Source organism: Phragmites australis, chromosome 12 (assembly GCF_958298935.1).
Source record: "Phragmites australis chromosome 12, lpPhrAust1.1, whole genome shotgun sequence".
Taxonomy (NCBI): domain Eukaryota; kingdom Viridiplantae; phylum Streptophyta; class Magnoliopsida; order Poales; family Poaceae; genus Phragmites; species Phragmites australis.
Window position 1 is genome coordinate 22,391,695 of NC_084932.1, and position 15,002 is coordinate 22,406,696.

Consider the following 15,002-nt stretch of genomic DNA (forward strand, 5'->3'; position numbering starts at 1 on the left):
CAGGGCATGGGAGGGCGGTGGCGCCAAGCGCTCAGGCGGGGAGGCACCCTATAAGACAAGTAAGCTATAATTACTTTAGGCACATGATGATCCTTAGCTTTATTCCTTGTCAAGAAAATCAAGTACTAATTAACTTTGATTCTTATCTAGAAAAAGGGAAAATGGAGAGGGAAGCGAAGTGGCTGTTACACTAGCTAGCAGCCGGAGCAAATGCATTACACAATAAAATACTAGTTATTATTGTTGGAATTGATTGATATTATCAGTTGTTTCAATATTTGTTGATATATATCGAAGTTATTGTTTTCTTTATTATTTAGATTACTCATATGATACTTAATTAGCAGAATTTTAGAGATTAGATTGCGTGGCTTGTGCCAAACTTTGAATTGTTACTTGGCTTAATCATATTTATTGAGTGGGGTACTTTCTCCACAATTAGTGAGGATGATATAATTGAGATTTTCATTATCACGAGAAAGTGCAAAGTGAGGATGACATAATTAAGACTTTCTATTTATGTAAAAATTTACTTCATATTTGAAATTTTTATATTGTAATTTTTGTAAAATCTAAACTTCTTTGTTAAATTTATGATATTATGAAATATTTTTAAATACATTTGTATGATACTTTTATGATTTTTTACTTGTATATTGATTTCTTGTTTTTTGAAAAGTTGAAGTGCCTATCCAATAAAAAACACTAGCTCCGGCACTGCACGCAGTCTCTTGTAGAAGGATCGATGGTGAGCTTACCCTTCGCCCATGGTTCAAAGGGAGAAGACCAGATCGACGAGATGACGCAAAGCAGCTGGAAGCGATCGGGCTCGTCGATCATCTACAGTCCATGTCCATCTATGAGGGAACGAAGACGCCTGCCAGGGTTTCACGTCGCGCTGCCGAGCTGATAAAGCCGACGACCACGCTGACCTCAGCTCGACCGATCGATCGACGTCAGCCGTCCATCCGTCCATCGGACGTCCCGTTTCATCTGTGCATGCATGCATTGCGCTTGTCGATGGATGGATCTCGGGGAAGATGCGAGTGCTGGGCTAGTGGCCACCACCCGGGCCCCCCCTAAGCCAGTTCGCAGCTGTACCGGGCCCCACCTGCAGCGAGACAGTGCAGTGTCGTGCAATGCATGGCGCCCGGCCGGGAGATAGACAGCAAACAGGTAGCAGTGTTGGTTCTTTTTTTTTATTGGGGCACAGTGTTAGTTTATCCGAGCATCTCCAGAGCCTCGCCATCGCCCTCTTCATCCGATCAAAACGTCAAAATGAGGGATTTTGCGTCTTCAACATAGCCTCCAACGAGCTCGTACGCCATTCGGCTCCTCTCACACGTCAAACTTGGAATCACACGCCATCCTGGTCTCTGCGCCACCGCCAAATCCGTTAAGCCTGAGCTAAAATCAGCCGAGCTCAAGCCACGAGAAGTGAAGAAGGAGGCCTCACAAAGCTTCCCGGAGCTTTACCGTTGTATTCCCCGTTTTTCCCCACTAGATTTCGTAAGCCACCGTTGTCTTCCCGACGTGTCATTTTGCCACGTCGTTGTCGAGCCACCATCTCCAAGCTCTCGTATTCAATCCGAGCCCATTGTGAGTATTGCAGAGTCCTCATCGATTTAGCGCGCGCTCATTCCTCCTTGGGCCGGCGTCGTGCACATGGAAGCTTGCGGTGCCGCTAGCTCGGCATCCTGCCACCAGATCCACTGTTGTCTTATGCATCTTCTTCCTCTGTTCTCCACGGTGTGTTCGCGTGAGTAGTGAGTCCAAGTGCTTCGTGTGAGTTCTGTGTTAGGAACGGTGGACAACACGGGCGGGCCTTGATCCCACCTTTCTAAGAAAGCGGCTAGTTGAGCCTCAATGCAAAGTGTTTAGTGTATTTTATTAAAATATAGGAGAGTAAAATATAGAATGTGGAATATGGATAGTCTATTAGAATGAAAAAAATATAAAGTAAATCTTTTTAGATGTCTCTCTATACGAAGATATAAAAGATATAATTTAACTAGTCCGTTGGGAATGCTCTTAGTGTACGTGAATGCATCAATGCATGTAACACGAGTACAATTAGATGCATTCATACACGTGTATATTGTATAAACATACATACATTCTACGAACGCACATGCATGTATGTGCGCTGCCACGTCATACATACATGCCAGCAACTATGCATTTGTATCCTTTGTGTCTTGACTGAGATCTTTTTTATCCCCTTTTGAGGGTTTCGTTTTTGAATTGTCGCCCTCATTGGTGACGACAGTGAATGGTGCTTTTGGGTTAACCATCTATTATGAAACTAAGGATGGTTGCGCTGTACGTTTTCTTCCTCAGCCACGTCTGGTGGTGCAGCCGCTAATACCCTTTCATAGCTTCGGATGCATCTCAACTTTGGATCTGGGACATTGGATATTATTGCAGCCATTTCAACGTTTGGGGCTGTCCGACGGATATGATTATAGAATTTGACTTCGGCTTCGATGTTTTATGTTGTTTCAGTACTATGGGCGGCCGAGATCGGCATTCTACAGAATAAGCAATTTTTTATGTAATTTGCTTGTCTTTTAGTTCCTGATGCAAGGGTTTGTACTGCTCAAAGTTTAATATAATCAGCTTCATTGGAGGAAAAAAACCGTACATGTGTACTTCGAAAATGAAAAAAAAAGAAAATTATGCATGCATGCGTATGGCCACCGGTCCGCTCGCTTGTACGTATCTGAACGCAAATTTTTTCGTTGGTCGTTGATGCGTGACTGGTCGGAGGGAAAGGGCCCCGGAGCCAGACGTGTCGCGTCCCGAACCGTCTGATCGTTAGAGAGGCTCTGATTACATGCATGCATGGCCTGCGCGACAGTCCGGCGATACGGACGTATTGTCTCTTCTGGCCGGCTACTCTGATCGATGCATGACAGTATGACAGTTCTGCCACCGCTTCGTTTGACTCCAAATATTGGATGCTTGAGTTGCTCGAGATTTCCATCAGCGAGTAGTATATTACACAAAACCAGTAGCTGCCAGTACTATTAACACATGGGTAAAAAAACAACAGTAATTAACAGAGAATCACCTACTTGGGTAATCTTTTAGACTATATTCAACCATATTTACTTTATTTTATTCTCTTTTAATTCTTTTTTCCGTTCTCATTTCTTTTATTTTCTTTTATCTCCAAAAACTCCTCTTCAAAAGGAATCGTGAAGGAAAAGGAGCGAATATCATCCTGAAGGGAATGATTTTGAAAATCCTTTCGTGACGGGATGTAAAAAGAAACCGTTCGAACGCTGAAAGGAACAAAAATTCTTTCGTGACGGAATTTTTTGCCTGAAGGGAAGCCGTTAGCCATGGTGTTAGAGTATAAGCTATTGATTAGTTGTAATAATATTTGCAAAGAGTTTTTTAAGAATGTTTGCGGCTCAAAAGTTTGATGACTTTTAGCTTCGGTGAAGAGCAATCCAGCCGTTTAAGATCCTTTAACTTATGCCCAAAAATTAAATACAAAACATTTCATCTCGGTCAGGGGTGATAAAGTAATGCACAATTTACCTACTCCTGCATTTTAAAAAAACATACGCAACAACGTTATCCAAATGTCGCGAGCAAAACATGCATCTAGGGACCATATGCATGCATGCATGCATGCCTGGTTATAAGTGACAATAATCAGCACAGGCAGACATGGATAATTTGCTTCTTTCTAGGCGCCCAATCACCGATCAATTCTACGTGGAATGTCTGCTTGCAGAGCTCACTGATTCCAGCCAGCACGCAAGTCGTTTCCTACCTCACTCCTAGACGTGCATCGCATGCATGCATGTTTACTTTAATCACTTCACCTCACATCAAGGGCAATCACGCATAAGAAAATTAAGGTTTATAGACATAGACCATTATTCACTACTGTGCCCACAAAGTGATCGATCACCAGTAACAACCATTATTTAGCTTTGTTAATGTAGCATGAAGCTAGCTAGTCGATGAAAAGAAGATATATATCCAAAGCACTGAACAAAGTTTTCCCTAAATAATGGTACGCGGCTGGGGTGGATTATCCATCTACTCATTATTCACTGAGATCTGTACTGCAAATATACAAATCACATGTAGAATATACAAATCTCTATGAAAATATAAATAGTGTGGATAAGCCACCTCGCACATAAGCCATTTTTGTAGTATATTTTTCCCAAAGCACTAACCTTTTGTGATCCAAAAGCACGCCATGAGAGCTTGTTCAGATTGCAACATAAGGTTGCCGTAGGCCTAAGCTTAGGCGGACACAATTTTGTTGGTTATTGTTTGGTTGCTACCAAGAGTTAGCTTGTCTAACTTTCTTAGCCTCTTGGAAATGGACATACTTTTTTTTTTTTAGCCAAAGTTAGCCTAAAGTTAGGTGGCCAATTTTTCCAGCCACAAAACTGTGTGCAATACTAACCTTAGGAAAATCCATGGCAAAGTTAGTAAAGAACCAAATGGTAAGTCTCTATTTTTGAGTTTTCATATATAATATGTTTTGATGAAAAATAGTTAGTTTTATTCATTAATCATTTCGTGTAATTCGTTGTCATGTTGACTGTCATGCACCAATCATTTCGGCCAAAAATGTAAACCGTTGAGGATAAAGAACTAGCTAGGAAATGCACTACCACTTCAATATCTCCCATCATGTTCGTTTTCTCCCTATATATTTGATTGGAACCATGTGATGTTTGATGTACCAGCTTTTATACAGAGCTTAATAAACGATAATTGCATGCGAAAAGCAAGCCGATCCATTTGCCATTGTTTGGCTTCGTAAGTCGTTCGTATAGGCAGGGTGTAGATGAACGGTAATATATTCTCATCGCAGACATGTATCACCGCGACCAAGGACACCTGGGAGAAATGGAGTAAAATACTCCAGAGAATGATATCATAATCACACGAAGAGAATCTATCCGTGAGCCTCCTGCTGCTGCTGCCTGCCGAATACTTTCGCCCGGGGTTAGGTTCTCCATGTTCTTGTTCGCCCGTGCCGTTGCCTCTTTTTCTTTTGGAGCCCGTGCCGTTGCCTCTTGTTCGCCCGTGCCGTTGCCTCTTTTTCTTTTGGAGCCCGTGCCGTTGCCTCTTGTTCTCTGGCAAGCTTGTACCCGTACGTGCACACACAGTCACACACGCATGCAGCAGCGACGTAGGCAGGCACAGGTGACACCAGCAGATGCACATCGATCACACACACGTACTCATGTGCCCTAGCTACATCCTGCCTACACTGCACAGCGTTGTCGCGACTTGCGCGTTGGAGTTTGGATGCATCCATCCACGGTCACACACAATAGTCACTGGTCTACATACCGAGCCAATTCTCTCTTCAGAGAGAGTGTGTGTATATACATGGGCGGACCCACCCTAGGGCAAGCACGGGCGGCCATCCCAGTCCCTTGGCCGAACTAGAGTACTCTGTCTATTGCCCTGGCTTAGTCTGTCACTTGTGTTGCCCAATTTAGACATCTAGTCTTTTGCTTCACGAGCGATCTATACTGTAGCTTGCTCTTGAGGTGAGACTCAATTTGATTGCCGACTCCCAAGCGATCTGAGTACAGCTGCAGCGTGCTCCTGAGACCTAGCAGGATAACAGCCAGTAGGTGGCAGCAGTTGAAGGGATCGATGATGTCTAGGAGAAAGTGAATTATGATGCTTAAAACTAATAGGCTCTAAAAATTTCTATCTAAATGTGTTTTAGATTTATCTAGTATGTCTACTCTACTGCTCAAAATGATTGCAACTTACTTAGCAAAGTAAATTGCAAATAAGTAAATACGGAAACGTAAATAAAGTAGAGAGAGTAAACTCGGCATAAAAGATTTTTATAATATGATATTGATGGCACACAAACTACCCCTAATCTACGTTAGAGTTTCACCAAGAATATACTCTCAGACAGCACCCGGTCACGAACCACCAAGGTAAGATCTCGCCATAAGCCTATCTTTCGATCACTTGTCGTTGTCTTTACTTCGAAGCTTAAACCACCAAGACAAGGATTTTTGCGTCCCTATACAAGAATCTTGCTACCACTCTACACCAAGTCGAAGGGTCAACAATCTTGAGCCACCAAGTCCCAAAGTGCCAGCGAGTCATCAAACTTTAAAGTGCCAGCGTACCACTTAGTACAATCTAGGATCACTTATTGATCCACTCTCTAGGCAGCAACACCTAGCAATAACTCTCTCTAGACCTATTAGCACTAATCATCCTCTAATCTTGTGCTTAATTATCTTAGATAATCACTTTAAGCACTTTGGTGGTGTGATGTCTTCTCAAGTGGTTCTATGGACTCCAGCACCTCCAAATGATCGAGCGGGGGTATTTATAGTCTCAACCCCGTGAACTAGCAATTGCTCCAATAACTCAAATTTTTTGTAAATGCCAGATGATCCGGTGTAAACAGATTATACTCACCAGACCATTCGGTGTGTACATCATCCACGAACTAGCTGGAAACCCACTCAGACTCATTGTGAATGCCAGAAGGTCCGATATGATGTCCTCATATGAACGCCAAAACATCCGACATGCATACGATGCCAACCGAGCCATTTGCAACCTCTCTGTAAAAAATGGTCCAACGTGTTCATTTTGTAATTGTCGGGATATCCAACGTGTATTAGACTTCACTGCAATTTTTTTATGAAAGTCGGAGTGTTTTCTTTGTGAACGCCAGAGCATTTTTGTGAACCTCGAAGTATATTCTTTGTGAACGTTGGAATATTCGGCGTGCATATTTTCAACCGACTAGCGATTCGTATTTCGAGCATAACTTTCCGACCTGAACTCCGATTTTAATGATTTTGGACTCTATAGAAAGTTGTGAAGTGCTCTATATGATTGTAGATAAATCCATCTGATTTGATCACATAAAAATTCATGGAACAAGTCTAATTCATTTCTCTCTTTGTTCCGACTTCAATGACTTCTCTTTTGTTGCATCTATGAGACCTACTAAAGTATATACTTAATAAACATGTTAGTCTTATTAACTATGTTGTTATTAATCACCAAAATCATATGTATTCCCTAAGAGGGCCATGTTTGCTACAGCAGCGATGTGGCACGGCATGACGGTGCCCATTCGTGGTTTGCTAGTGGCCAATCTGCCTGACACACTGATAGCCTGATCCCTGATTGGTCGAGCCTGTCTGGTGTTCAGGGTCTGTGACCCTAAGGCAGTGAGGGTGTGACTCTTGTGAGGCCTTGATCCCGTCCACCCAAGCCCCAACCATGTGATGCTAGCGTGAAGCTGAGCCACCGATTGCCTGTCATCGATGGAGAGGAGCTCAAACACTATGCCACCCGATGTCGCCGGATCCCCCGCACCCAATGTCCTATCCTCCCCCACCGATGCCAAAATGGTAAGTTCCCATAAATCACAATGGACATAGTGCAATACTAATTTTATAATCTAGAGTTCTAAATATCTAGTCATATGTGATGAGCATTGATGGATGAGTATTATATTGATGTGTTGTTCTGTAACTGTGTATGTTTGATTCCTTATGTTATCTTATTTGTTGTAGGCATTATTTGTTACTAACATATGAATTCATGTATTTTTGTTCTTGTAAGACACATGTTAGATTCTTTGAAGTTTTGGGGACATCTAATGAGTGGTTCAAGCATTGCGAGTCCACATTTATTTAATGTATTTATGTCGTGTTCTATATTTTTACTACTTTTTACGTAGATCCTGTGAAATTGAATATGATTTGAACAATTACTTGTATTGAACGACAGGTGCATCGTGCCCTTTTAATTTCTAAAGTGAAAGTTCACTCCTGCTACCTAAAATTCCCGAGTCCGCCATTATATTTATATTTATATATATATATATATATATATATATATATATATATATATATATGTATGTATGTATATGTATATATATATGTGTGTGCGCGCGCGCGTGTAAGAGAAAAAAGCATGCATGACACACATACCTAGGGTTTTACTCGTGTACAATGTAATGGACACACACACACATATTGAGCTCTCACTTCAATCATCTCAATGAAGTGCTTTCACGAATGAAGTAATCTTTAAAAATATAGCAACCTTAGGTTTTTTAACTTAAAAATCATGAATAATTAGCCTATACATTTGGCTATATATATATATATAATCTACGCCTAGACGCATATAGAGCTGTCGATGCGCCGAGGCACCCGATTGAGCCCCGGTCTACGCACCTCCTTCATCTGACTGGCACAGCTTCCACCTGTGTGTGTACATATTCAACCCACCCACTAGAGAAAGCACGCATCCATGCAGGAAACCTTTTATTGATTTCAATCGTTAAAATATAATATCTCTAGAAACATAGATCTGATTTTTGATTCGTTTGAAGCATATTATTGAAAAAATGTGCTTAAGAAAATGAGATCCATGAAGACTATACTTTGAAGAAGTTTTAGGATTGTTCATATAGTTATAACATGTTGAACAATATAGTTAGAACATTGTCGATTGCAACATGATCACAACATTATCGAGTGAGTACCAACTAGAACATAGTAAACACTCTAGTTACAATATGGTAGATAATCTAGTTATGATATGCATTATCGAGTGTGGACTAGTTACACCATGATAAACACTCTAGTTATAACATGCTAAATAATATAGTTATAACATTGCGATTGTGACATTATCGTAATATTATCGAGTGAGTACTAATAACAACATGGTATACGCTCAAGTTATAACATAGTAAACACTCTAGTTACAACATTGTTCAGCATGATAGACACTCTTTGCGACATTGTCGAGTGAATACTAATTACAACATGAGAGACACTCTAGTTGCAACGTGATGAATACTCTAGTTATAACATGATAGACAATCTAGTTATAACATGCATTGTTAAGTGTGAACTAGTTATAACATTGTAGACACTGTAGTGTTACAATATACTAAACAATATAGTTACAACATTATCAATTGCAATATGGTCGTAACATTATCGAGTGAGTACTAATTACAATATGGTAGACATTTTAGTTACAACATGGTAGACAATCTACTTACAACATGCATTATCGAGTGTGGACTAGTTAAAACATATTGAATAATATAGTTACAATATTACCAATTCCAACATGGTCATAATTAGTTACAACTAGTCAGCTTGGACATGTAAGTTACAATTTTACTATGTATATAGTTATAACCGCTCTATGTCTATAGTTGCAACGGGTAGTTGCAATCATGATGGATCTAGTTTTGTTAAGCTTATTTTTTGAAGTAAAATGCTTCAATGGTGTGTCAATCAAAGTTATGGTTTAAAATAAAAATTATTTTAAAAATTAGAATAAGAGAAGAGGTGAGATGGTAGAGTTCTTTTGACCAGCCTTTGATCATATATGTGGTTAAGTGGCTCGCTTAGATGGTTGGGCAGGAGGAGCACGGAAAGAAAAGTGGCTCTAGCTGAATTAGCTAGGCGCACCAATAATTAGATTTGAATCTTATGTGTGTGTATATATATATATATAATTTATTTCATCAAAAATCAATTTATCAAAAAATCTATAAACCAGCAAAAAGTTTAACGTTTATTTTAACTTATTGGCTTATAAACAGAAACAAACGCCAACCAACAAAGCAAGACATTGAGCCAACGGTCGTCGTGGACACAGCCCCAACCGGTGAAACGTACGACCTGCCTGCACGTACAGTGTACATGCAAAGACGCAAGCTCGTGACATGGATGTCTGCATGCTTCTCACTACGTACACAGCATGTGACAGAGGAAACATTGCACAAGAACCTAGGTGACAACATCTATCTGGAGAGAGAAGAAGAAAAGAAAAAACAAGAAGGACAAAGTCAAATCGTCTAAATAGATTTTGATAGGATTTGAGATGGCAGTTTTACAGGTTGGAAAACAAGAGCAAAGTCGCATAAGTTAAAACTCAGCCTCACTCGACATCGATGAAAGTCATGAAACCGCGCAAGAATTTGAATCTTTTCCAGCAGTACTACCATGTCTCTCGACTGTATGCTGACATTGCATGCCCTGGTGCTGACATGGTTGGTACTCCTACGACTGCTGCCACCACAGCACAAGCACTGACCGACCACCGGGTGACTGGGAATCCCAAGGAAAGGAAAGGGATCGATCGATGCATGAGATGTTGGATGAATTATTGCCGTCCTTCGCGTTGGATGACATCGCAAAGCATATGGAGTGCAGCAGCAAATCAGTGTGTATGCATGTATTGGGCCATTGGGGCATTGCATTGCATTGTTTAATTCTTTCTGACTTGTGCCGACATGAGTACGTTTGACAGGGATTGTACGATGCATGCGCCGGTGGAACGGGGGATACGTCAGCTGGTGGTGAAATGCCAGGGAGAGGAGGAACTGTTGGCAAAAGTGGTGCATTGCGCTTGTGCAATAAACCGCCACAAGATTGCTATTTTTACTGGTGGGTTATCGTGAGGGGTAAATGGAATTGCAAAGAAATTCCTACTTTTATTGTTGGGCAAGGAAACCACCAAGAATAGCTATTGTTTGTGGTTTTTTTGGCAAATAGAGCTGGAATTATATTAAACTAGTTTTCTGCCCGTGCGTTGCAACGGGAGAAATAGTAAAAGGAAGAAGAAAGCACAAGATGAGGACTCAAGGCTCCGGATCCTGACTTTTACTCCACCAAAATTCATTTCTCTGAAAAAGCAAATACACTAATAATACGATGATGTGGTGAATAAAAAAAGAGAAAAATTCAGAAAAATACTACATTAAGGTAAAACAGCATCCGATATAACGTTTAACAAATGGTACAATAGTCATAATAAGCAAAATAAACGGTAAATAGTACAATAGTCATAAGCAAAAATAATAGTACAACTTATATCTCATTCCGAAACAATACACTATCTAATACGTTTAACAAATTCTCGTACAACTTCAGGGATGTTGTCTTTAGATTCATTCCCATTGTATTTTAGCAGGTCAACCAGAAACTTCTTTCTTAGTTCGTGCACATCCTGTAAACGCATTATATTTCATTGTAATTGTCAGAAGAAGTGCATAAACAGATGGATAGAATAAAAAAAAATCATGATTATGTAGAGTATAAACGACAAATATGCCACAAATACCTCGCTTATGCTGTAAGGACCTCTCTGTAGACGATGTTCATCGTGTACGTACCATTTTGCTTTAAGAACTTCTTTTTTTTGTCATCAGACTGGACAGCGAGGACCCTGATGTTCACTCTGGCGGTGGCTCTAGATAGCGCGACGTATAACTGACCGTGAGAGAACACTGGCTCGGGTAGGTAAATACCGACGTTTGGGATGGTCTGTCCCTGTGCCTTGTTGATCGTCATGGCGAAGCTGAGCCTGACAGGAAACTGCTTCCTCTTGAACTGGAAAGGGAACATCTCATCATCAGAAGGACACAGGGGGATCCGAGGTAGAAAAACCCTCTTTCCAACATGCTGCCCCAGCACAATCTCTGCATCGATGGTATTTCTCTGGAACCCCCGGACCACCAGCCTAGTCCCATTACAAAGTCCATTCGCGGGGTCAATATTCCTGAGTAATATGATAGGGCAGTTCATCTTGAGCTTCAGAACGTGTGGAGGCAGCCCGTTAGGTGTCAGCGAGTTAAGAAACTCAGGGGGGTAGTAGTTATGGGGATCGTCTTCTGCACGATCAAAGCTATGGTACACCACCTCCTCCCCTCGGAAGCGATCGATCAATCTCTACTACAAAACCTACCAGCGGTGGATCCATTTGTACGTGTTCAATCTCTACTACAAAACCTACCACATTATCCAACCTAAGCAAAAAAAAGATGAAACAGAAAGTATGCATTTGTACGTGCGGAACTTCAACTATTTGCACGTGCGGAACTTCAACTACAACAAATTCCAACTTTGCAAAAAAATTGTTATTGTCACACTAATTTACTTCGCATACCTCCAAATAATAAAATAGGCCCATTCTGCATTAATTCCATATGATAACGAAGAAAGAACTCTATTACCTGATAATGCAAAGATACAATGCCGACAAGTTGCACCTCAGCAGTCCTGCACCTTCTGGCTGATCATCCAGCGCAAAGCTTAACACAATGGCAGGCCACAATTCAGTGCTAGATCTGTTGGTCTGAAAAAAAACATGGGGTCAAAACGTCAGGCCGGAGCCCAGCTTCATGCAATCAGCAAAAGCCCTATGCCCAGCCTGAAACCCGACGCGCCCGTAAAAGAACAGCAAAAAATTGAATGGCTAAACTGTAGTGAGTGCAAGTTCGTGCTAAAAGTAAATAAGATCTAATGAAATACCAAGAGCATGATTCGACAACAACTGTCATTGTATACCAAGTACTTGCATTTTAATTAAATACCAACTCTGGAAGGGAGAAATTGTAAGCAAACCAAGTACTTGCATTAGTATATGACTGAGGGTAGCAGAACTGCTTAAGTTTTAGTTACATACTATACTATAATCTTAAGTCTTACAATCCAATAACATCGAACCAAGTCATTCAGTTCAAACAAAACAAGTTCTCAGAAATTCTGACATCGTGTTTTTTTTTTTGGCTGATATACTACTCAATTCTAATATACTGAGAATTTCTGAAAATTTTAATTGAGCTTAACCATGAGCTCTCCACATTAAACTGCTACCAAATTGCCCCATCTAATAAGTGATATCCATGTTTATCAGCGGTGGATCCATTTGTACGTGTTCAATCTCTACTACAAAACCTACCACATTATCCAACCTAAGCAAAAAAAAGATGAAACAGAAAGATGAAACATAAAGTTCAGGTACTGTCATTGTATACCAAGCACTTGCATTTTAATTAAATACCAACTCTGGAAGGGAGAAATTGTAAGCAAACCAAGTACTTGCATTAGTATATGACATTCATAAAACAACCGTACACTCATATACAATGAACCACATAGACAACCAAATCCAGAGAGCGATCTATCGCAAGCAAATGCAACCTCTACTACATCAGCGAATCTGGTATTGCAGCCAAGCTAGGGCCGGGTGAACACATTCACAAATAAGTGATGGAATGAATCAATGAAGATGTAAAGCGTCGTCGTTCCGCTGCAATACCCGCAATGTGGTTCAGAGCATGAGTTTGGCAGACCCGCAGGATCAAAGCCATCCATCAAAGAATTGAACAAGAGGCACCAGTATATGACATTCATAAAACAACCGTACACTCATATACAATGAACCACATAGACAACCAAATCCAGAGAGCGATCTATCGCAAGCAAATGCAACCTCTACTACATCAGCGAATCTGGTATTGCAGCCAAGCTAGGGCCGGGTGAACACATTCACAACAAGCATCAGTTCGACAAGAGGCACCAAGGCCAAATTCCAGGACATACCAGTTTGAAGGGATCTTCTTGTACAGCTCGTACAGCGCCTCCACCTTGTTACAGAGTCGATCAACTGAGCATGATCAAGAAGGGTGAAAGGAACAGAGAATGAAATTCAATCACCAAGTACTTGCATTTTAATTAAATTCAATCATGATCTGTTAGGGAGAAAGGAACATAGACTACCTCGCAAGGGGGCCGGAGGATGTGTACTCGCCGTCTCCACCGTGGTGTTGCCCTCGATGACGAGGTACTTATAGGGAGGGTCTGGTGGCAGTGGGGTCTCCTCCATGGGACCACACGTGGGCGGGGAACCCAGTGCGGCTGTTGCGGAGAAGCCCGAAGCGGCTGTGGCGGGTGTTGCGGAGAAGCCCGGGGCGGGAATGGCGGCAGCGGTTTCTCCCGGGTACGGGTGGGCGGGACTGGCGGCAGCGGGTTTTCCCGGGTAGGGCGGGGGGAGCGGAGAAGGCGGCGACGGCGGATTTACCCGTACAGGGCTGGGTAGAGGAGCTCGGATGGAGCGGAAAAAGCACGGGATCTGCGGCGAAGAAGGGAGCGACAGTTGCGGAGAAGCCCGGAGCGGGGGGGGGGGGGGCGAGAAGGCGGGGGGAGCGAAGAAGGCGGCTTGCGGGAGCTCCGCGGCAGCGGGTTTTCCCGGGGGGTCGGGGAGGGCAGGGGGGGGGGAGCGGAGAAGGCGGAGGGGAAAAGGCGCCGCTGTTGTGGGCAGGGGTCGCGGAGATCGGACGGAGCAGAGGGGGAAAAGGCGCGATTGTTGCGGATGGGGGGGGGGGGCGGAGAAGGCGGCGACGGAGCGGAGGTCACGCAGCTCGGACGGATCGGAGAAGGCGGCTTGCGGGAGCTCCGCGGCAGCGGGTTTTCCCGGGGGGTCGGGGAGGGCGGGGGGGGGGGGGGGGGGTGGGAGCGGAGAAGGCGGAGGGGAAAAGGCGCCGCTGTTGTGGGAGCGGAAAAGGCGGAGATCGGACGGAGCGGAGGGGGAAATGGCGCGACTGTTGCGTATGGGGGGGGGGGGGGGCGGAGAAGGCGGCGACGGAGCGGAGGTCACGAAGCTCGGACGGATCGGAAAAGAGCGGAGGAATATTCTGGCGGACGGAACACGCCTTGCGTCTTTTTTAAGTAGGAGAGATTTGGATGAAATAAATCCCCATATTACATAGACATCCTGGAGAAAAAAAATTACAAAGAGAACACAACCATGTCATTTTGTTCACCTCCGGTAACCTCCACCGTTCTTCACCTTTTCTTGCATTAGCTTAACAAAACATATCATGGAAACCAGAGTCAACCTTGTACCAACTCTGACAAGAAAACCTAGCCCTTGAATAAACGCAATAGCCAATGCCTAAATTCACTATCAAGACACATCGAGACTTCGAATGAACATCGACACGGTACTCGTTGAAAGAGGTAAAGGATCAAATCTTGCGCACCTTCCAAGGATTTATTGGATCCAATAGCCTAGAAACAAAATCCATGGTTAACGATGACGAAGCCATCGACCTGGAACAACAACTCACACAAAAGGATGATAAAGTTATCCAATCCTAATGCAAAGAGATGGAGAAAAGGTAACCTTCCATATGCTTA

At 42.6% G+C, this 15,002-nt stretch overlaps 1 long non-coding RNA gene across 1 annotated transcript; it reads right to left on the reverse strand.

Annotated features, from left to right (window-relative positions):
• Positions 1-10,892: 10,892 nt before the first annotated feature.
• Positions 10,893-13,977, reverse strand: LOC133887430 (uncharacterized). The gene is made up of 4 exons (XR_009903557.1): positions 13,584-13,977; positions 13,407-13,470; positions 12,035-12,156; positions 10,893-11,028 (listed from the first exon to the last, which is right to left on the reverse strand). It is a non-coding gene; the product is annotated as an uncharacterized LOC133887430 (long non-coding RNA).
• Positions 13,978-15,002: the final 1,025 nt, after the last annotated feature.